Source organism: Lissotriton vulgaris, chromosome 7 (genome assembly GCF_964263255.1).
Source record: "Lissotriton vulgaris chromosome 7, aLisVul1.2, whole genome shotgun sequence".
Taxonomy (NCBI): Eukaryota; Metazoa; Chordata; class Amphibia; order Caudata; family Salamandridae; genus Lissotriton; species Lissotriton vulgaris.
Genome location: NC_141695.1, coordinates 341,036,813 through 341,058,905, shown reverse-complemented (window position 1 = coordinate 341,058,905; position 22,093 = coordinate 341,036,813). Strand labels below are relative to the sequence as shown.

General features: G+C 50.0%; 1 protein-coding gene across 2 annotated transcripts in view; it reads left to right on the top strand.

The window, feature by feature from the left end:
- Positions 1-22,093, top strand: part of NUCB1 (nucleobindin 1) — a 213,863-nt gene that overhangs the window by 157,064 nt on the left and 34,706 nt on the right. The gene's annotated exons all lie outside the window — the stretch shown is intronic.

Here is a 22,093-nt window from a genome sequence, read left to right as displayed (position 1 = left end):
ATATTTCTGGGCGCTTAGGCCCCTTGTGTGTCACATTAATTTCTGGCTCCTGCGATTGACATTTTCCTGGTACACCAAGTTCAATCTCCTGTTAGGTTCTCTTTTATCCTACAAAGTTTTATAAGTTAGTCTTGAACGGGACTGGTCTGTTGTTAGAATCTATTGACAAACAGTTTTTTTAATTACAGTGGGCCATTCATATCCCATCAAGGGGTAATTATTTTAATTGCCTTTCCCTATCTAGTATTCCATATAGTACTTTGTTGTCCAACTCTTTCCTTCCCCACTGATTGGGAATTGACTGCCCAGGTGAGCAGGAATGAGGGGGACCTCAATTTAAACACTTTCATTTTAAGAACTTTGCAGCACAGGAGCTTAATAGTCACTCCTCCTGTACGTACCACACCTCTGTGTCTGATGCTGATAGACTCCTTTTAGGGAGTAAACTGGCCATAAAAGCTCTACTGAGGCACATTTGTGGCGGTCGTTTTCAACTGGTGTCTTGGGATCCGTTTTGTGGCTCTGCAAATTAGGTCAAGTAGACAATCTCCACAGTTGACTGCTCTCTCTTGCACACTGGTTGAAAGGCTTCCGAGGTAAATAGTGTGTGAGGGCAAGAACTCAGAAAAGTCAAACAGGCAAAATAACTTTCTGTTCAGCCTGGTGGTTATCTTAGTTCGTTTCAAGAACTTTTGTTTCGGTCACTAGGGCCATAAAAAGTAGACAAGATAATAAAACGACATACATTTGAATCAATAAATGCATCATTAAAACAGGAAAAACACTCCACAGAAAGAGCGGATATAATCTTTAAAACGTATACAGGAAACTTGCCTAACAATTTGGTGGGGTGAAGGCAAAGAGTTAGAGGAACAACGATGGAATATATCCGTTGATGTGTGCAATCGGCGAATATCTAGGGAAATAGCAGCAATATTTATATACATAATTTAAAAGAAGATTTACACTATCTACAATAAAATCCAATTCATCAAGGTAAATCTATGTACAAAATAATATAGGACTAAAAACCAATATCTTGAACGGCACTCTAGAAGTCAAGTATACAATTGTTCTACCGATGCACGTTTTATGGTTTTATTTCCTTTTGAATAAAAGCCCATCTATTTAGCCAAATCGTGTTTAAATATCTTGAGACAGCAAACGCAATGGGTTTGGATGTATCGTATTTTAAAACCCGAAAAGCCTCTCTACAGTGGGTAAAACCCAAATTACGGCAAAACTGTATAAGCCAGTACTGCCTCACTTGCTGGTAACCCTGGCAAAAAAATAAAATGTGCATTTGTTTCATCTTGTGTAATGCATACAGGGCAACCCTGCACTTTCTGCCCGGCCTTTTTGTTGGTGACCACCCGTACTGGCAAAGTACTATATCTAAACTGTAGATATAATTTTTTGCAGCCAGAGGCAGGATATTGTCCAAGAAGATTTCTAGCTCATAGTTGTCCTTAGTTTCGAGCTTTAGGGTGCGATAAGTCTTAGGTATTAAGGCTTTGGTAACTAGGGTACTAGTAATGTCTGGAGTACTCCACAAGGAAGGTTGGCCAAGCTTTTCGCACTCGTGCTTCACATGAGCAAACCAGGGGACCCTTTTCAGCAAACCCGGATAGGATAAAAGCTCTTTCGTCTCTTCCTGATATGCTGCTAATTCGGGAGTTGCCCACAGTCTTCGCCAGAAGGTTAATGGTTTCAGGGCAATCTCATCTTCGATTCGCGGGGTACCCAAATCTAATCTTAGAGGAATTAGCGGGGTGCCCATTGGTAAACCCGTTATTTGTCTTAGGAATCTGTTCTCAACTACGGCTAAGGTAGAAGACGAACAGTGCCCCCATAGTTCTGCCCCATAAAGAGAGGCTCCACGCGCTTGAGCCCTATACATTTCTAGTGCGGGACCAATGGGTTTAAAGGGTGATTCCCTAGCTAATTTGGCTATGCTCCCGGCAATCAGTGGTAGCTTGAGCTTGGCCTTGGCTATTTGGTGCACCCACTGCATATCTTCTGACAGGGTTACACCAAGATATTCAAAGACAGACACCCTCTCCAGGCATGAACCATTCAGGGGTGGGGTGTGTTGTCTCAGGAGGGTTGACAATCATAAATTTGTTTTTTGTGGTGTGTATCGTCAAACTCCTAGTACTACAAAATGAGGTAAAGCTATCCAACAACCTCTGGATGCCCATTGATGTTTTTGGTAGAAGAAGAGAGTCGTCAGCAAACATCAATGCTGCCACCTTGGCGTTTGCTAACTTTGGGGCATCATTGTTTGGTAGCTCTGCCAGAATTGGGATTAATGCGTTGACAAAGAGGCAGAACAGGGTCGGTGTGAGCACACAACCTGTCTTACACCTCTACCAACTGGGAACCTATTGCTCAAACTTCCTCCCCTCCCACACCGAACTTTGGCATCGTTATCATGCAACATAATCAAATGTCGATTAGATATGGAGGGATCCCCAGGTCTCTTAAAACCCCCCACCGTTTGGGTCTGGGAACAAGATCAAAGGTAGTTTTCAGGTCCACGAATATCAAGTAGAGGCTGCCACCCTCCATTGATACTATCTTCTAGGTGATTAGTTGAAATCTAAGCACTTGGTCTAGTGTGGAGGTATTTTTCCTGAATCCTGCTTGATAGGGGCTAATGATGTCATAGTCTTCCAACCAACCCTGGATTCGATCCAATAATACCCGAGCAAACAGCTTTTGGGTGACATCGATCAAACTGATCCGTCTATAGTTTGCTGGGTATAATGGGGAACCCTTTTTGAAGATTGGGACAATTTCAGCCCGACCCAGGTATTAGCGATAGGCATACCGTTCATAATGGCATTAAACAGAACCAAAAGATAGGAGCCCCAAATCGTAGGTTCGTCCCGAAACATGTCTCCAGGGAGTTTATCCAACCCTGGTGCCTTTCAGGCTGGTAATCTTTCTATTGCTGAGGTGACCTCTCGAAGGGTAATCCTTTCGAGACTACCGTTAGCCTGTCTGCTCAGTAGTGGCACATGGGCTCCTGCACTTGCATTGTCCCTAGAGTCGATTTGGAGGTCCTTTTCAAAATCATTTGCGTACAGAGCTGAGAAATGCTCAGTCCACACTTCAGCAGGGAGATTAGATTCGCATACAGTAATGCCCTCCTTAGACCCCGTCCTAATTATTAACCAGAATGTTTTCATATCCCGAGTCAATAGGGCAGATGTAATAGTTAGCCATTTGTTTTCTTCCCAGGCTAATTTTGCACTTAAGGCAACTGCTTTACAGTCAGCCTGTCTACTTTTTACCAGTAACGTATCGTCCCCTTTAATGGCCTCCAGCAGTGCTGTCTTAGCTTTACGACATTTATCATCGTACCAGGAGTACTGTCGGTCATTGGTTCTCTTAGTTTGGCTAATCGGATTTAGGATATCAGCTAGATCATCAAGAGGCTGGTTATGAAGTGGTACAACCAAGTGTTGATGGGGAGAGTTAGTTCCATCAGCCTCAAGCGTGGGTAGTTCCTGCAGTATTTGAATAACCGTTTGGCAGAGCTCTTACAGTGTCTCCGGAGACTGTTTCACTGCCCCCATTTTATCCTTCTCCTGTTGTTGGGCAGAGTTAGTCTATCATCTAATGGGGTCCCAGTAGGGGGGACTATACTAGAATCTGGAACCCCGAAGGACAGGGACAGAGCGTTGTGGTCACTAGTAAAAAAGAAAGTAGTTCAATATCTGAGTAAAACGAAATGCTACGCCGTTTGATTGAAGGTCTGCTTCAGGTTTACAATCTCGTCTACGATTCCTAGTGAAGCATTCCACTCCCCATTCTAGACGTTCTCCTTATGTCTACACTGACTTCTACAAAAGCATAGGCATAGATTAGGCACAGGTGCTGCTCACTGTTGAGTACCTGATTGTATAACTTGTAGATTAGTTTAAACCAGTCTTTCCACAAGAGTTCACACCGACAAAGGTTAGTGTTCAGTCTTTCATGTTTCCACCCTGTTTTACCTTCTCATAGAATGCTGGCTTGTGCAGAGCTGGCGGATGCGCTTGTTGTACCTGTGCCTTCGGTGTCTGCTCCAGTGATGAGTACCAAAGTTAAGGTCTCACTCAGGACTTTGGCCGCTGGGGGTGGAGCAGCATGACAGGCATGCTTGGCATGCCCTCAACTTTGGTAGATGCACCCTCTGTGGCGGGGCAAAACAAGTGCTTATCTTCTACAGTTGCTGCCTCTGGACTGAGAACAGTGTTTCTGTGGCAAGGACAGATTCCTCATCAGGTACAGAGTTGTATAGCAGCAACATTACTAGTCCTGTGCAAAACCGCAGGAGTGCCAAATGGCACAATGTTGCTTTCAGGCTTGATTTCTTTCCCGGGTCCACTCTGGTAGACCAGGGCACCTCTTAAAACATTGGTCAGCTCCAGCTTCGCTCCAAATGGCAGTCAGCTGCTTCTAATTGTTTTTTACGACTGCCACACAGCTGGGCTTTTCCTTCTTGGCAGTCGCCTGCATCCAAGTTTAGAAAAGATTAAAAAAGGACACAGACTAGAAATACCTCAAGGGTGCTACAAGCCTGCACAACTAGGTCTGCAGTGTGGCAAAAGCAGGCAAGTATCTGCTCCTGGTCTGCACTTTCATCCAAAGGTAGGTGTATCACCAGCAGTAGACTTTTCAGAAGGCAAAAGGATCCAGGTCCATCGGCAGGGATAGATAGATAGATGCCACGGCAACTGATGAGTCCTCTAAGCAGTGATTCACCTGATGCTTCCTACCCCTTCTCTACCCCCCTACAGCCCCTGCCAGGGAAAGTTTGAGGTTCTTTCTTCCAGAATAGGAGGGAATAAACTCCGACAAATGGGTGCTCTTGGCGGTCGAGCAAGAGTACTGCCTAGAGTTTCACACCATATGACTAATAATACACTTCATTGTCACATACTCTGTCGAACATCTGCAATAGCTACAGTAGGAAGTACAGGCCCTCCTCAAAGGAGCCATTCATTTTGTGCCCTCCTCACCAGTGTGTTCAAGGAGCCTATTCCCTTTACTTCCTGATCCCTAAAAAGGACGGAACACTCCTGCCAACCTTGATCTCAGGCCACTGACATGGTACATCCTGTTGAAGCACTTCCACATGACCACAATGCACGAGGCCATCCTGCTACTCCACATGGGGGACTACATGGCAGCTCTCAATATCCATGACAATTACTTTAACATCTCCATACATCTGACGCATCACTGCTACCAACCCTTTGTGGTAAGGGGCCAACACTACCATTTCAAAGTTCTAGTGGTAATAGCTGAACACCTGTACAGAAACACAATTCACATCCTTCCAAATGTAGACAAAGGAGCAATGCCTAGCACACACTCGGATGATAGTGTCTTAGTTACACCAGTTGGGTTTCCCCATCAGTGCCAAAAAGTCCCACCTCCAGCCGCAGCAGATTCAGCATTTTTCTAGGTTCTAAACGTGGTCATGGGGAAATTCTACTCCAATCACGAGAGGGAGATGAAATTTAGAAACTGCTGCATCTTTTTCAGACAGGATGTTCTTGCATAGTAAGGTAAGTAATGAAACTGTTCAGGATGATGTCTCATGCATTGCATTTGTACCGCATGCACAGCTGTGCATGCATCCTTGGAGGAGTGTGTAGCAAGGCATTTGTCGCCAGCGAAAGGTCAATGGGGACATCTGCTGTTGGTACATCACAGGGGTCAGTGGCAGGGGCGGATCCTCCACTAAGGCAGTGGAGCGTCACCCTACTGCTCTGTGAGCAGTTTGCAGAATGAAAAGTAAAATGATAATAATGAACGTTATTATCATTTTATTTTTCCATCTGTCTCGCCTCGTTCGGGCAGGGCTACACGTCACTGGAACAGTGGTGGCACTCTTAAGTTTTCATGAATGTTTAGGCGGCCGTCTTGGCCTGGCCAAACAGTCATGTGCACTTTGCATGTTCTCCATCCAGGCCGTTTGCGCGCCTAAGGCAAGCCCGTATGCGACCGGACCGCACCCAGCGCCAGCCATGCTGCCAGTGAGCGGCTGCACACTAAAAGGATAGTTTGGACCAGTGCGGAATTATTGGCGCTGAACGCTGCTAAACCATGTCAGGCGTCTAGGTTCGATCTGGCTAATCTTGATTTACCACCTTCATGCTTGCTTTGTTGCAAATCACTTTGTGATGGTTCGCCTCAAATAAACGCATATCCAAAAACAGTAAGCCGACTGACAGCTAACACCTCTACTACTCTCTTTAGGGCTGGATTACTGAACTGTAGATCCCTCCCGAAGCATGCTGATGATATTTGTCTGCTAATAGCGGATTCTGAGTGGGACGCCTTATTTCTCACAGAAACATGGCTTAATGAAGACAATATGGCCTCCATTCCTCTGGCTGTCCCGCCGGGCTTCAAATTAAGCTTCTGAAATAGAGAGGAGGACAGAAGGGGCGGCGGAGTGGCTATTATCTTCAAGGATAAATACACATTGGCGTCCTCTACACCTACCAATATTCCTGGTATAGAGGAGCTACACTTCTGCCTTCAAATTAACCCCCAACTGTCTTTAGCCGGCCTGATTATTTATAGACCCCCCGTATTGCCCCTCGACATACACCTGTGAACTTATGGACTTTATAGTCAAAAGCTCTCTGGCCCACCCACATTATATTGTAGTTGGTAATTTTAATATCCACGTAGACCGGTCCGATTCCCCCCAGGCCACTCAACTTATCACAACGCTGCAAGCCGCTAATGTAACTCAAGTTATTTCTGGACCAACGCACCGGGCAGGCCATATGCTGGACTTAATTTTTTCCAACATATTGGATACTACAGCTAAACTTCCGTTGCCATTGTTATGGACGGATCACTTTCTAATCCCATTCTCAATCTCATTCCCATCCCACTGTCAGATAATGGGGAAACGCTCCTATGTGCGTAGAAAATGGGATAACATATCAGCTGATACCCTATGCCCTGTTCTCGCAGCTGACCCCCCACCACTGACTTCAGACGTGAACTCTGATGCAGTGATGCTGAATCGCTGGATAGGCAACACAGTGGAATCCATTGCTCCTGCTAAAGTCGCCACGTCACGCAGAGAATCCCCTTCCGCCCCTTGGTTCTCCACAGAGCTGATGGCTGAAAAAAGCAATTGTAAAAGGCTGGAGCGCCTTTGGCGGGCAAACTACTGTGAATGAATGAATAAAATATTTAATAGAGCGCACGATGGCCAAGCGGCTTCCTGGCGCTAGGGACCTGATCAAGAACTCGGCAGAGGGGACCCAGGGGAGTTTAAGAGGGGAATGCCTGAAGAAAGAGGAAGGTTTTAAGGGCTTTGCGGAAGTGAGAGTAGATGGGAATGGAGCGAATAGAAAGAGGAAGGCTATTCCAGAACTGGGGGGCAAGGACTGAGAATCGGGTTCCCCCCGTTCTGGATTTGCGGAAGCGAGGGGTGTGAAGAAGAGAGAGAGAGGAAGAACGGAGGGTGCGAACAGGGGCATGAGAAGAGACAAGAGTGTTGATGAACAAGGGTGCGGATCGAGAGTGAGCCAGGAATGCTAGACAGGCCAGTTTGAAGAAGGATCTGAGACGAACAGGGAGCCAGTGAAGTGATTTAAGAGCCGGGGTGATATGAGAGGATTTAGGGAGGGAGAGGATGAGACGAGCAGCTTGGTTTTGAATGGCCTGTAGGCGGCGAGATTCGTAAGCAGGTATCCCCACATACAGGCCATTCCCATAGTCAAGGCGAGAGATGACGAGGGCCATGACTATGGATTTAAGAGCATCAGTGGAGAAGAAGCGGGAGATTTTCCGAATTAAACGGAGGGAAAGAAAACAGGAGGACACAACAGAGCTGATCTGACTGTGCATGGATAAGTCATGGCTGACTTTGATGCCGAGAGTGCGGACAGAAGAGGAGGGAACAGGGGGGGGGACCAAAAGAGAGGGGCCAATGTGCGGGGGTCCAGGGGTTAGAAGGGCCACCAGTGAGAACAAGTTCAGTTTTATCTGGATTGAGCTTCAGTTGGTTAGCGCACATCCAGTCAGAAATGAAAACTAAGGTGGAACAGAACTTAGGAAGAGAATCAGGGGTGGAAGAAAGATCGAAAACGAGCTGAAGGTCATCTGCGTAGTTATACACAGAGACCCCCAGCTCAAGAAGAGAAGTGATAAGGGGGTGAATATAAAGATTGATAAGGAGAGGGGAAAGAGAAGAGCCTTGGGGAACACCACAAGTGACAGGACGGGGAGGAGCGGAAAAACCGGAGAGATGAACTGCCTGGGACCTATCCTGAAGGAAGGACGCCAGCCAGGAAAAGGCCACGCCCCGAATGCCCGCTGCGCTGACACAGTCGAGGAGGATGGCATGGTCAACCGTGTCAAACGCAGCGGACAAGTCGAGAAGGACCAGAGCTTGGGGGAGATTGGAGTCGGCCTTCCCCTTAAGCTCGTCCAAGACTGCGAGGACCACCATCTCCGTGGAGTGGCCCGGGCGGAATCCTGCCTGGTGGGATGCAAGGAGGCCGTTCTCCTCAATATAAGAGGAGAGGCAGGAAGTGACATGAGCCTCGAGGATCTTGCCGAGGTAGGGAAGGAGAGAGATGGGACGGAAATTGGAGGGAAGAGAGGGATCTAGACCAGTTTTCTTTAGAATCGGAAGGACTATGGCAGATTTGAAAGAGGAGGGGACGGATCCGAGAGCCAAAGAGGAGTTGAGGAGGGCAAGGGGAGGTCCAGAGCAATTGGTGAAGAGGGTTTTAAGAATGCGTGCTGGCGCGCAATCCATGGGGGAGCCAGACTTGATTTTGGTCAGGAGTTTTAGAAATAGTTCAGTGGAAAGAGGAGGGAAGGAGGAAAAGGAGAAGGAAGGACAGATGGGAGGACGGGTGGGGCGGGGTTGAGGCAGTGTGGGAATGTTGGCTTTGATCTTTACGATCTTGTCGATAAAAAAATCGTTAAGTGAAGAACAGAGGGACTGTGAGGGAACCGGGCTGGGGGTAGAGCGATCAGAGGTGGCAAGATTGTGGACCAGAGAGAAGATTTCACGGGGTTTGTTAGTCGCGAGAGCTACTCTCTCAGAGAAATAGGCGGTTTTAGCCGCCAGGATCGCTTTTTTATATTCAGCAAGGAGTGATTTGTATTTGGCGCGCAACAAGGGGCAATAGTTCCGTCTCCAGTGACGTTCCGACCGCCTTAGGTCGAGTTTGAGAGTTTTGAGTTCTGGAGAGAACCATTTGTGCGTGTCATGTGGACGAATCGCCTTGATCTTTCTGAGCGGAGCGACAAGGTCGCAAGAAGAGGAAAGCCATGTGCCAATGGCATTGACCTGAGAATCAAGAGAAAGATTGGTGAGGGTTGGAACAGATGAAGCCAAAGTAAGCGAGAGGGAGTCAAGGTCCGTTCGATTCCAATTACGGGCTGAGATGTTCTTAGGGAGGGGAGGCTTGTCAACCACTCCCAGGTGGATGGCGAAAGAGATGGAAAAATGATCCGACCAGACGCATGGGGAAATAAGAAGGGATGAAACAATGGGGCGGGAGGACCAGATTTGGTCCAAGATGTGACCCTGGACGTGAGTGGGGGCTGAGATATGAGATGTGAAGTTTAGGCATTGAAGAGTGCCTGAAAAATCTTTCGAGGGGAGGTCTTCCCTGGGGTCGCCCGGCCAATAATTAAAGTCGCCGAGCAATAGGACGGAGGAATTATTGACCACGAGGGTGGCCATAAGGTCCTGAATGGAGGCTACAAAGGAGGGCATAGATTGAGGAGGACGGTACACAAGGACAACAGTGAGGGGGGCAGGTAGATTGAGAGAGCGGGCCACTAGATAGTCCACATTAGAAATAGGGGGGTGATTAAGAAGTTGGAATTTGAGGGTTGACCGAATGATCATCGCCACCCCTCCCCCCACCTTGCCGTCCGGACGATCAGCCCGGAGGGCATAATAGGTGTCGGGAAGAATGGCTAAGAGGTCGGGAAGGGAGTCAGCAGTGAACCAGGTTTCGGTCAGAAAGAGGAAATCCGGGGAGTCGGAGGTAAGGAGATTAAAGAGAGCCGTCTGATGTTTGGCCGGTGAGCGGGTATTGAGCAGTATGGCAGAGGCTGTGGTAGAGGCAGCGGTAGAGGCAGAGAGGGAGGAGGAACAAGAGGCGGAGGGGGGGATCAGCAGCTGGGGGGGTAGTGCTAGTGGGGCTAGAAAGAAGCGGGGTCAGGTGAGGGGGAGGAGAGGCGAGAATACCAAGTGTGTCAAGGTGTCGCAAGAGTGGAGATGAAAGTGGGGAAACAGCAGTGAGAGCTAGGAGTTGTGCGGAGGTATAAGCCAGAAAAAGAGCAGGGGGTGTGGCCCCTGGTCCCGGCCCGTCGCGGACGGGCGCAGACGGGCTTAACTTAGGCGCAACTTAGGCTACTGTGAATCAGCAAAAACCTGCTACAGAAAAGCCCTTTGCGGTCTTCATCAATCCATTAAAAAAAGCCAAAAAATTATTTATTGGACCTCCATTCAGCAAGCGGAGCAATCAAGCAAAGAAGTTTTTAAGATTGTTCAATCCTTTTTTAAACCAAGGGCTATCGAGACTGAAATTATCCCGTCGGCGAGACTCTGTGAAGACATCTCGGATTATTTTGAAACAAAAATAATGAGTCTATGATACCTTCACGGGCCCCGAGCCCACAGTTATGGCGGACTTGGAAAATACTGAGCCACCCTCCTCTTCCTTAACTCAATTTCATCCTATCACCCTCGCTGAGGCACTGAGAGAAATACAAAAATGCAAATCAGGGGCCCCTGATGACCCCTGTCCACCTAAGCTTTGGAAAATGATGTCGGACGCAATTGTAGTACCACTCCTACATATATGGAACACGTCCATCGAAACCGGCAAGTTTCCTGATTGTTGGAAACATGCCACACTTCTCCCTTTGAAAAAAAAGCCCAATGGTGCTCCCGACGACCTGAGTAATCTCCGCCCCATTTCCCTACTAGCAGCTCCAGGAAAAATGCTCAAAGTTGAACCAACGTCAACTGAACAGCTTTATCGAGGAAAAAGGAACTCTACATGAAACAGTCAGGTTTCAGGTCCGGCTTTAGCACCGAGACGGCCCTCATCGAGGTTGCTAAGTCGATCAGGTGGTCCTTAGATTCAGGAGCATCAGCTATGCTGGTGCTCCTGGATCTATCAGCCGCATTTGATACGGTGGATCACGGCAGACTGCTGCTACGGCTGAAGGACATAGGCCTGGAAGACAAGGCACTGAGCTGGCTTCACTCCTATCTCGATCGTTCCCAGAAAGTGGCATTGGGCACCTTCTCCTCTAAGCCAAAACGCCTTTGGTGTGGTGTCCCTCAAGGGTCGGCACTCAGCCCTCTACTTTTTAATGTTTATTTAGCCCCACTTTTCCCCTTGATTGCCAAATGGGGGGTCAAGGCGATTTCGTATGCAGATGATACGCAATTAGTCTTCCCCTATGTGGAGGTGTCGGAGGCAGCTTTTAGTAAAATAAGGGGCTGCCTTCGAAATGTGGCCAGCTGGATGAATGCAAACAAATTAAAATTGAATGCAAGCAAAACGGAGGTATTATTCTTTGGAAAAAATACACATCCTCCCCCCGACCTGTGGTGGCCTCCTGAAATGGGTCCAGCACCATCCCCCGGAACCAATGCGAAGAATTTGGGAGTAAGATGGGACGAGAATATCTCTTTTTCCTCTCACATACAGCAGGTCACTACTGGATGTCTTCACAAACTCAGAAACCTCCGTAAATTTCTTTCTTTTCTACCAGTTTAGTGTCGCAAAATGGTAGTCCATGCGACAGTTACATCCAGACTGGACTACTCAAACTGCCTCTACCTTGGTCTGCCTAAATATCTGGTGCAACGCCTGCAGATCGTGCAGAATGCGGCTGCGAGACTGATAAAGCATATTCCTTTCAGACATCATGTCTCTCCGCATCTGCGCGAACTGCATTGTCTCTCAGTGGCGAGCAGAATAAAATTCAAAGTTCTTACCCTGGCGTTTAGAGCACTAAAAGGGACTTGCCCTAACTATTTAAAACTCAGACTTCCCCGTTACCATCAGGAGAGACACCTACGATCTAACTCCTTGCTTCAGTTAATCGTCCCACGAGTTAGAAAAGCCAGACTTGGGGGCAGGTCTTTCTCTGCTGGCACGGCGAAACTCTGGAACGCCTTGCCCTTTGCCATCCAATCTGCTACGACAGAAGCTAGCTTTAAGAAGCTCCTAAAGACCTGGCTCTTTATGCAGAAAACCTAAGCAATTCACCATGCCTCTTGCTTTTTGCTGAAGTACTCTTTTAGCCCCGGGACACCTCCTCGAGAGGTAGCTGTTCGCGCTTTACAAGTATCAGTATTATTATTATTACAGCCTGGGTGGGGAACATGTCCAGGCCCCCAGTCCCTCTGTGAGCATGGAACCACGGTGCTCAGACCAATCAAAACACTGCTGTAAGGCAGCGTTGTGATTGACTGGGAGCCTGGGTGCTTCATGGTTTCTGCTTCCTTCCTGCTGTTGGAGTGAAAGAGGACCGAGAGCCAGCGGCCGGTGTGCAGCTAAGTGCTATATTTTTTTTCCATTTAGCTACCACCTCCGCTGCATCACCCCCATTAAGTAGCAGCCGCCACTGGCTCAATGCACTCTTCTATGGTAGAACCGCAATAGTTTGTTGCTGAGCAGTTCTTATCGTGACCCACTTCTGCAGGTGACCGATTCAAAAGATCCCTTACTCATGATGTGGGAAGCTCATCTTAACTTTATGACTATGCAGGGCTTCTAGATGCCACAACAACAGAGTTCCCACAAAATTACCTGGACCTCATGGCAGTTGGTCTAGCACACTGGCCTTTTACAGTCTCATTTGCAGCCAGATAGTCTTCATAAAGACAGAAAACATGACCGTGATGTACTACATCCCAAAGTTGGGGCACTAGATCACCCCAACTGTCAGCTCTGGTTCAGAAGATCTGGATTTGGCCATTTAGAACCGCATTCACTTCCTGCCAGGGGTGGATAATGGTATGTGGACCTGGACGTATCAACAAGTACACAGATGGGAGATGAAATCAAATGCTGCAAAAAGTACTTTTACTACAGGGGCACTCCCACTATCGATCTCTTGGTTTTTATGCAAAATGCAGAATCTTCGCCTCTAGATACCATAACCTGTGGGCAATACACTGTGGATGAACTGGTCAGGGAAATTTGCTTATGCTTCCTTCCACTTCCCATGATAACGTATATTGGGAGGAAAATGAGGCAGTTGTCTATGACCCTCATTCAAGTGTTACTAACTTGAGCGAGGCAACCTTGGTGCTTGATGCTACTAGAGATGTCTTGCCATCCGCAAAAAAACTGAGACTGAGGCCAGATCTTTTGCTCAGGGTTATATTCTATATCCAGACCTAACTCAGACAATTGAATTCAGAAATGTGGAACATGTCTTCAAATGTAGTTTCTTGAAACTCCCGGAGGAGTGTATGGGTATCCTGGGTGAGGCCACGCACCATGGGGGCTTACTATGCTGCTAAGTAGGAAAGAATTGCCCACTATTGCATTGGTGTAGGGAACTAGAATTCTGTTGCGGTTATCCCCCCACTTTTTGCCCCCTTTTTGACTACTAGATGCTGCTTTTCAACTGACAGTGCACTGAGGCCTGCTAACCAGACCTCAGTGCGCTTCCCCTAAAACCAGTTAAGGTCTAATTGTAACCCAATTGGCAAGAGCTTCAGCACTCCTATAAGTGCTTAGTAAAAAGTACCCCTGGTCATGGTTACTAAAGAGGGTGCCTAAGGGCTACAGCATGTCTTACATGTCTTCCGCAAGGGACCCACACACAAATTACATGCAGACTGCCATTGCAGAATGCTTGAAATGGTGTAAACCATGCTGAAAACATCTCCTGGCCCACTCACCCTGTACCATGCCAAATTGCACAAAAGACACACAGTTGATTTACCGAATGCAGAACAAATCAAAACATTCACCCCCAGTCAAGAGCTCTGGGTTAAATCCATCATTCTTTTGCTCACCGTGCCACCCCAGTTTAGACCTGGCCATATGCAAATCGGTCTTGACCCTGTGCCTCATGGGAACAGTCCAGTCCGAACTGCCAAGCCATGTCCTTCCTGGACTGGAAACAATCATCCGAGGACTGGTTTCAGGGTTGCACCCCTCATCAGCCAGGATAGATTAAATCCAGTGCCACAGTGAGTCCGGGACCCACCTCTGGGCATACCCAGCACACTTTGGGCGAGAAAACAAAAGACACAGTTGATGGACTGAATGCAGAACAAATCAACAGTCACCCCCAGTCAAGTGCTTAGTATAAAGTACCCCTGGTCATGGTTACTAAAGAGGGTGCCTAAGGGCTACAGCATGTCTTACACTAACGCAAGGGACCCACACACAAATTACATGCAGACTGCCATTGCAGAATGCTTGAAATGATGTAAACCATGCTGAAAACATTTCCTGGCCCACTCACCCTGTACCATGCCAAATTGCACAAAAGACACACAGTTGATTTACCGAATGCAGAACAAATCAAAACATTCACCCCCAGTCAAGAGCTCTGGGTTAAATCCATCATTCTTTTGCTCACCATGCCACCCCAGTTTACACCTGGCCATATGCAAATCAGTCTTGACCCTAAACCTCATGGGAATAGTCCAGCCGAACTGCCAAGCCATGTCCTCCCTGGACCGGAATCAAGCATCCTAGGACTAGTTTTAGTCCATATGATGTTCTGTGTGCGCCATATGTGAGTAACCCCTCCAGCAGGCATTAGAGCCCTAAGACAGGATGTATTATATACATATGTGAGGACATAGCATGATCCGATATGCCCCAGTGATGTCTAGTTCTAATGTTAGATATTGCAAGTGCTGAGAGAAGCCATCTTAAGACATGTACTGAGCACTGGTGAACACGAGGTACCCAGCTGTATGATGGCATCACTGAAAATACTGGTGTTTGGTATCAAACACCTTGCCTTAATAAATCTGTACTGTTGCAAGTGGGTTTATTATTACCTGCACCAGAGGGCACCTTGTAAGTGCTCCCTGAAACCTACTAGTGTGGTAGCCGACCGGTATTGTTCAGCCTGCCACTACAGACAAGTGGCTGACCCCTGAAAGGTGACAGCCAACGCTTTCTGAGGCCAGAAATGATGCCTGCTCTGGAGGAATGTGTCAACACCTTCTCCAGAAGTTTGGCTAGTGATTTAGCATATAAAGACTAGGACCTTCAAAGCCCCTGCTGCCCTTGGCATGCAACCCTGGCTTCCTCCATACCTGGGAGATGCCACCCCCTGTCCTGAGGCCCATTTGGCACCAGAACAGGTTCACGTTGGAAACTAGCTATACAGTAGTAGTGCTACACTGTCCGGCTAGTCACACCCCTAAGGTGGGCTACCTGAAGTAGGCACAAAAATAAAGAATTTACCATCTTGGTTTTGGTGAAATTAAGAACTCTGAGACCTGGTTATGCCCACTCCCCACCATAAGTTATCACATAGGGTGTATTGTACTGTATTGTATTGGAGGTTTTGTAGCGTGCTCAATTACTCCGGAGTATCCTGGCGCGTAGCCAGGATACTCCTGGGGTCCGTAGCCCACTGGCTACGTCCCTACACTCCCCTGAATGCACAATTGATTATCCAAGTGGCCCCCTGACACCAGGAAAGCAGATTCGCCTGACTTAGTGCCAAACTTTGCCTGCCTGCTCCTGTCTTGAGTTGTAAAGACTTTTCTCATAGGGTAGCCAGCAGTTCGCAAACCAGCAAGCATCTCCCTTGAAGTGGAGGAGACACTTGCCTGCAGGCTGACCTTATTGACCTGGTACACCGATTTTCTGACACCTGGGTCCTCCAAGTAAGCAGCATCCTAGAAGGAGGTCCCAATGCTCCAGGTGGTCAAATCTGTCTCTGAGCTATAAGTATGGAGACGTCCGGATCCCCAGGAGTCACCCTGCACCAATATCGTACCAGAGCCCTTGGAGCAGCCAAGGATTGTTCAGTGTCCAGCCCGGAAGTTAACACTGCCAAGACAGAACTACCTACGTGGGATGTCAGGATCACTGTGGCCAGCACAGAGAGTGGCCCAGCTGTCCTGTTTGTGATCCCATTTGTGAGAAAGTTGCTCTATATATACTGGACCAAAGTAAGGTTCAGTGTGTATAGAGACCACAACCACCAGAGGTATAACCGAGGTTGTCAGGGCTGACCTTACTCTCCAAAGTGGTAGCTTGATCGAGCAGTAAGGCAGTACCAGAGGACAGTGTAAAGCATTTGTTGTACAAACTCAGTCAGCAAAAGGTTTCACACACTCAAGGACTGAACTTCATGCCAATTGTTTTTATATCAAAAGATATAGTTGTTTTATTGTTAGAACCAACAGGTATTAAAATATACTTTTCTCAATATGAGTGATCTCAGATAATTACTTTGCAGAAAGGTAATAAACTTTGTAAACACAATAGGTACAGGGGTTGCAGTAGGCAGCACAATTCTAAACACAATTTAACATTGAGCTCAATGGGTTTTTCTACATAAATGCAGTTGATTACTTTATAGATTACTTTTGAAACTCCAGGACTGGATCCTAGGGGTCTAAGCTGAAAACAGTTTAGTAAAAACGTTTTGGTTACTGCAATGGTTTTTAAAGACTATAAGGGTATTTCAAAAGTTGACACTTAGAAACTTTTCAGTGAAAAACTAGCAATGTTATCCTATGGAAGGAAATTCAAATCACAGGTGAAGTAGGTTCTCGTTACTGGACTCCTAGGTTCAGTACTGGGGTCTCTACCTAAGACAAGTAAGTATTTACGTTTTAGTAGTTGGTACGATTATTAGGAATATTTGCAATTTTCAAAAGTATACAGAAGAAATTTCAGAGAAAAGCAGTCAATGGTTTCCTATGGAAGAAAATTCAGGGAATGGGTAAGTACAGTTCCAAATTACTTTTGCGGTTCAGTACTGGACTGAGAGGTACAGTACTGGCTCCTCTCCTGACTACAGGTGAGTAATTCGAAATTTGTTACCCGGCTGATTTTGTAGGAATATTTTAGAGTTTCAAAACTTCACATTTAGAAGATTTTTCGAGTCAAACCAGTCAATGTTATCCAATGACAGGAAAGTGAGTTTTCGGTTACCAGGTGAGTACTTGACTGGTGAAGTTAAGGTTCTGGGCATATACTCAGGGGTCTCCTAGGGTCGGGAAGGTACAGTAGTTACACCCTCTGTGGCACAGGGGCAGCTGGGTGTTGAGAGAGTAGGCCCAATGCAATCCAATGGAGGGTAGGCGGCCTTCGGTTGGTGGCTGCAAGCAAGCGGGCCACGCGGCTGTGGGAGCTGAGCTCTTGGTCACTTACTCAGGGCAAGTGGGGAAGTAGAGTAGGGTAGTAGTTACACTTCCATCTGCACTCGGGCGGCTGGGTGCTGGGTGCTTTTGAGCCGTCGGGCGCTCAATGTTAGCCAATGGAAAAGTTAAAAAGGGAACAAAGGCTGCAGGCTCGGGGACCAAGATTCTTCAGATGCGAACACCACTTTGAGAGGTAAGTTGGGATCCTGGATAAGAGGTAGGTACACCAAAGAAGGGCACAGGGGACCGTGGGACGCCGGGTGCAGGGTGTCTTTTGGCATCGGGAAAGCTTACCCTCAGCTGGTCACAGTTGGGTGGGTGTGGGGGGGATCCCTGGTTCTGAGGCTGCAGGCGTCACCTGGGTCGTCGAGGGGGTCTTTGGGCACTGGACTTCGGGTCCCAGTCTCCGGGGCGACATCCTCGTGGTCTTGGATCACTCTGAACGGGCCGGGCCGGGCTTGGCGGGTGCAGAGTGGGCTGGATTTGCGGTTCCTGGCTGGCACCAGGGATATTGCCGTTGGAGCAGAGCCTCTGCTCAGGGGAGTCCCAGTATGTTAGAGGATCAAGGCAGGCAAGTCCTCCGGGTTGTTGCTGTCCGCAGGAGTCGCCACGATTAAGCAGGAGCAGGTTCCAGGATCGACAGGCCGGTAGGGCTGGGGGCAAGTCAGTTGGTGTCGTCCTGTTAGCAGCTGCACATCGGGTCTTCTTCTTAATCTTCTTTTCTTATCGGGATGTGAGGAAGGAAGGTTCAGGGTGCCCCTAAATACTGAATTTAGGGGCATTACAGGTAGGGCAAGGGCAGTGACCAATAAGTCCCTGTCCTGGGGTGGGTACACCCCCTAGCCTGCTCCTCTCCTGTGGGAGGGGGGCAGGAGCCTAGCAGTGATTGGGCAGAGCTGCCTATCTTCAAGATGGCGGGAGCCCAGGGTTGTGCTTCACCTCGCCTCTCCCACCTGAGGGGTGGGGTTGGCAGAGGCTGGCACCCCCCCCCCCCTTCCTGACGTAGGGTTTCCTGCCAGTCTTCCTGCCAAAGTCGGGGTCATAACTGGTAGGGGCCAGTTGCTGAGTACAGCAAATGGTCTGGAGAAGCTCACCAGGGCGGCAGGCCTTTGAAGCTTCCCCCTGCCCATCCTGGGGGAGGAGACCTAGCACCTCGCCCAGGATGTGCATTGTTGCAGGCCCATGAGAGCGGGGGCTCTCCACCCAGGGGTCCAGCAACATGTCTGCTGTGTGGCAGCCTAGGCAGCCTCTCCGACCAGACGTGAATTGTAGGTTTAGGATTTCAGGGGGCATCTCTAAGATGCCCTTTGGTGCATTTTACATTAAATCCCACACTGGCATCAGTGTGGGTTTAATGTGCTGAGAAGTTTGATATCAAACTTGTCAGTCTTCAGTGGAGCCATTATTGTGCTTTGGAGTTCCTAATGACAATCTCCCAGCACCATATACTCTTAATGGCATCACTGCACTTACAGTGCCCAGGAATGGCCCTGGGTACTGTCGGGGCACAGGGATCATGCACCTGTGCCCACACCACTGGCTTAGGGCACCCAGCTAGAGGGGTGACTGAGGTATGCCTGGGCAGTGGGTCTTGTGGGCATGGCACACAGGGATGTGTGCCAGGTCGACTCTTTGTTTAGTTCTGTACTTGGACACTCAGCCTGCAAAAGCAGTGTGTGGGTGTCAGGGTACAGGGCCCCTAAGGGTGGCACAATAAGTGCTGCAGCACCTAGAGGTCTTCTCTGGTCACCATGCCCTGGGTACCTAGGGTACCATTTACTAGGGGCTGATAGGTGGCCAGAGATGCCAATTGGGATTTAGTTTGAACACAGTTTTAAAGAAGGAACACAGGCCCTGGGTACCTCAGTCAAAGCACATCAGCAGTTCAGCAAAAAGTGGGGGCATACCAATGCAAGAAAGATGGCACTTTCTCACACCATTTCCAGGTCGACCTTATCCTCTAATGCAAGCAACCCGCCAGGAAATACACCTCTGCACTGGAGCCCCACAGTCCGAGTCTACGGATTATGCACCCTTGCTCCAGAGACCCTCAATAAACAAGCTCCCCTATCTGAAAGAGACACATTAGTGATAGATTCCTTACCTTAGAATATCCCCAGGCGTCAGACTGGATCCGGAAACTTTTGCGTAGCAATACCCCTGCGCGCTGGTAGGCGTCGTCTGCGGCTCCGCGTCCGTCGTCGGCGTCGTGAGCGCCGGGATGACGTCGTCGGAGTACTTAGACGGCGCCCATGCGCGCTGACGTCAGTTCTTCTTTTTTCCGCGCCAGCTAGCGCAGATCCGGAAGAAGCTCTACCCCCAGTCACTTTTTGACTGAAAAGTTTTTTGAGCCTTTTTGATCTTTTCTTAGTCGACTGTCTCGACTATCGGTGCCAGGGATGCCCGGATTCAAGCCTTGTTCGAAGTGCGGCCGACTCATGTCGGTCACGGACCCCCATCGCCGGTGCCTGAAGTGCTTAGGCCTCGACCACGACGATCGAACCTGCGTCGACTGCCGGGCCCTGACGTCGAAGGCTAGGCGGGAGCGGTCCCGCAAGCGTCTCGAGTTGAGGCACTCGGCCCCGCGCCACTCCAGGTCCCGGTCCCGGTCCCACGGGAGGTCGAGGGACAGGTCGCGAGGTCGGAGTCATCGACGTTCCGGAAGTGGACACCGATCGTCTGGTTCCAAGTCCTCAGGTAAGAGGCATGAGAGGTCGGAACGACACCATCGGTCCTCCGACCCGCCCCGACGCTCGCTCGATGCGGCCGGGGACTTGGGCGACACCGCCCACGCGGCTCCGCGGGAGTCGCAAGCGTCGCCGCCTGCCCCACACCTTCGGGTCCCTGGGCACGGCGCGTCACAGGAGGAGGTCGAGAGGTACCTCATGGCCATGAGGGCCCTCCCTCCTCAGTCGGTTCCCGTGGCGCCTTCGGGCCGATCGGCTCCGTCTGGAGGTCCTTCCGGGTCGGGCGCTTCGGCCCCGGCGCCGCTGGCGACTTCGGTCCCGGCGCCGCGCGACCTCGCTGGATCCGGCTCCGGATCCGGGACCTTGCCGGTCGACCTTACGACCTCGCCGGCGCCGTCCCTTCAGGTGTCGTCCCCGGCAGCCGATGTGGTTGCCGACCCCAATGTTTCCTACGGTCCTACTCAGGAGTCGGAGGGGCGCCGCTGGGCGCCGATTCCGTCGGCCTTTGGAGACTTCTATCTCCACGAGGAGGCCCTGGCTGTTAATCCTGGTCTCCAGGAGCCAGGTGACGAGGAGCAATGGGAGGGGTCCGAGGACCCTCTGGCACGTGATTGCCAGTCGCATCAGGACTGGACATATGAGCTTGGGGAGGCCAGTGGTATTGACACCTCGCCAGACACTGGATTTACGTCGCCCCCGACTGTGGCTTCGGAGGCGGGTTCTGCTTACAGCGTAGTGTTGACGAAGGCAGCTAAGGCCTTAAACCTTCAGCTCCCCGTCGCGGCCGTGAGGACTAATCTCCTCACTGAGGTCCTCAAACAGCAGTCCGGCTCCGCGGAGCCCCTCCTGCCGTTCAATGAGGCCTTGTGTGACGTTCTGCTGGGCACTTGGTCCAAGCCCGCCACAGGCCCCCCTGTGGACAGGAACGTGGCCAGACGCTACCGCCCGGCACCGGGCGACCCATGCTTTTTGTCCACCCATCCCACCCCCGAGAGCCTGGTCATCCAGGCCTCTAACTCCCAAACCGCATTCCCGTCGGCCCCGCCCGACAGGGAATCCAAGAGATATGAGCAGTTCGGGAAGAAGGTCTTCTCGTCTGTGAGCCTAGGGCTACGGTCTGTGAACACCAACTGTCTCTTGGGCCGCTACACCCACACTCTGTGGGACACAGTTGCGGAGGTGCTGCCACAATGCCCTGAGGAGGTCAGGGCTAAACTCAGCCAAACCCTTGCGGACGGCCGAGATGCAGCACGCTTTTCTATCCGGTGTGGGCTGGATACCACGGACTCACTGGGCAGGGCGATGGCAACGACGGTGGCGGTTCGACGCCACGCCTGGTTGAGGTCCGCCAACTTCTCGGCCGATGTCCAGGCCACCCTCCTGGACATGCCGTTTGATGGCCGTCGCCTCTTCGGCGACAAGGCAGACCATGCGCTGGAACGTTTCAAGGACTCCAGGGCCACGGCCAAGTCCTTGGGCCTTACGGCCCCACGCCAGCAATCGGGTGCCTTTCGCTCCTTTCGTGGCCACGGAAGGGGCGCCCCACCACGGACCGTCAGCCACGCGCCGCAGAATGTTCAGCAACGCGGTGGCGGACGTGGGAACCGCCGTGGCGGTGGTCGGGGCCAGCGGCGAGGCCAGTCCACACCTCCCTCAGCAGCCCCCGCCTCAAAACCTTCCTAGTCCGAGTTTTCAGGCCCATGTGACGCCTGTGGGAGGCAGGGTTCGCCATCACCTCTCCCACTGGCATACAGTCACTTCGGACAGGTGGGTGCTGCAAATTGTCCGAAGGGGTTTCTCCCTCCCCTTCGAGTCTTCCCCTCCATCCATGCCACCTCAAAACCACCGTGTGTCGGGGGATCACTTGCAACTTCTGCAAGAGGAGGTTTCGGCCCTCTTGGCCAAGAGGGCCATCGAGCGCGTTCCTGGGCCAGAAGTAGGACGTGGTTGTTACTCCCACTACTTTCTGGTACCCAAGAAGGGCAAAGGGGGCCTACGCCCTATCTTGGATCTGCGGAACGTCAACGGC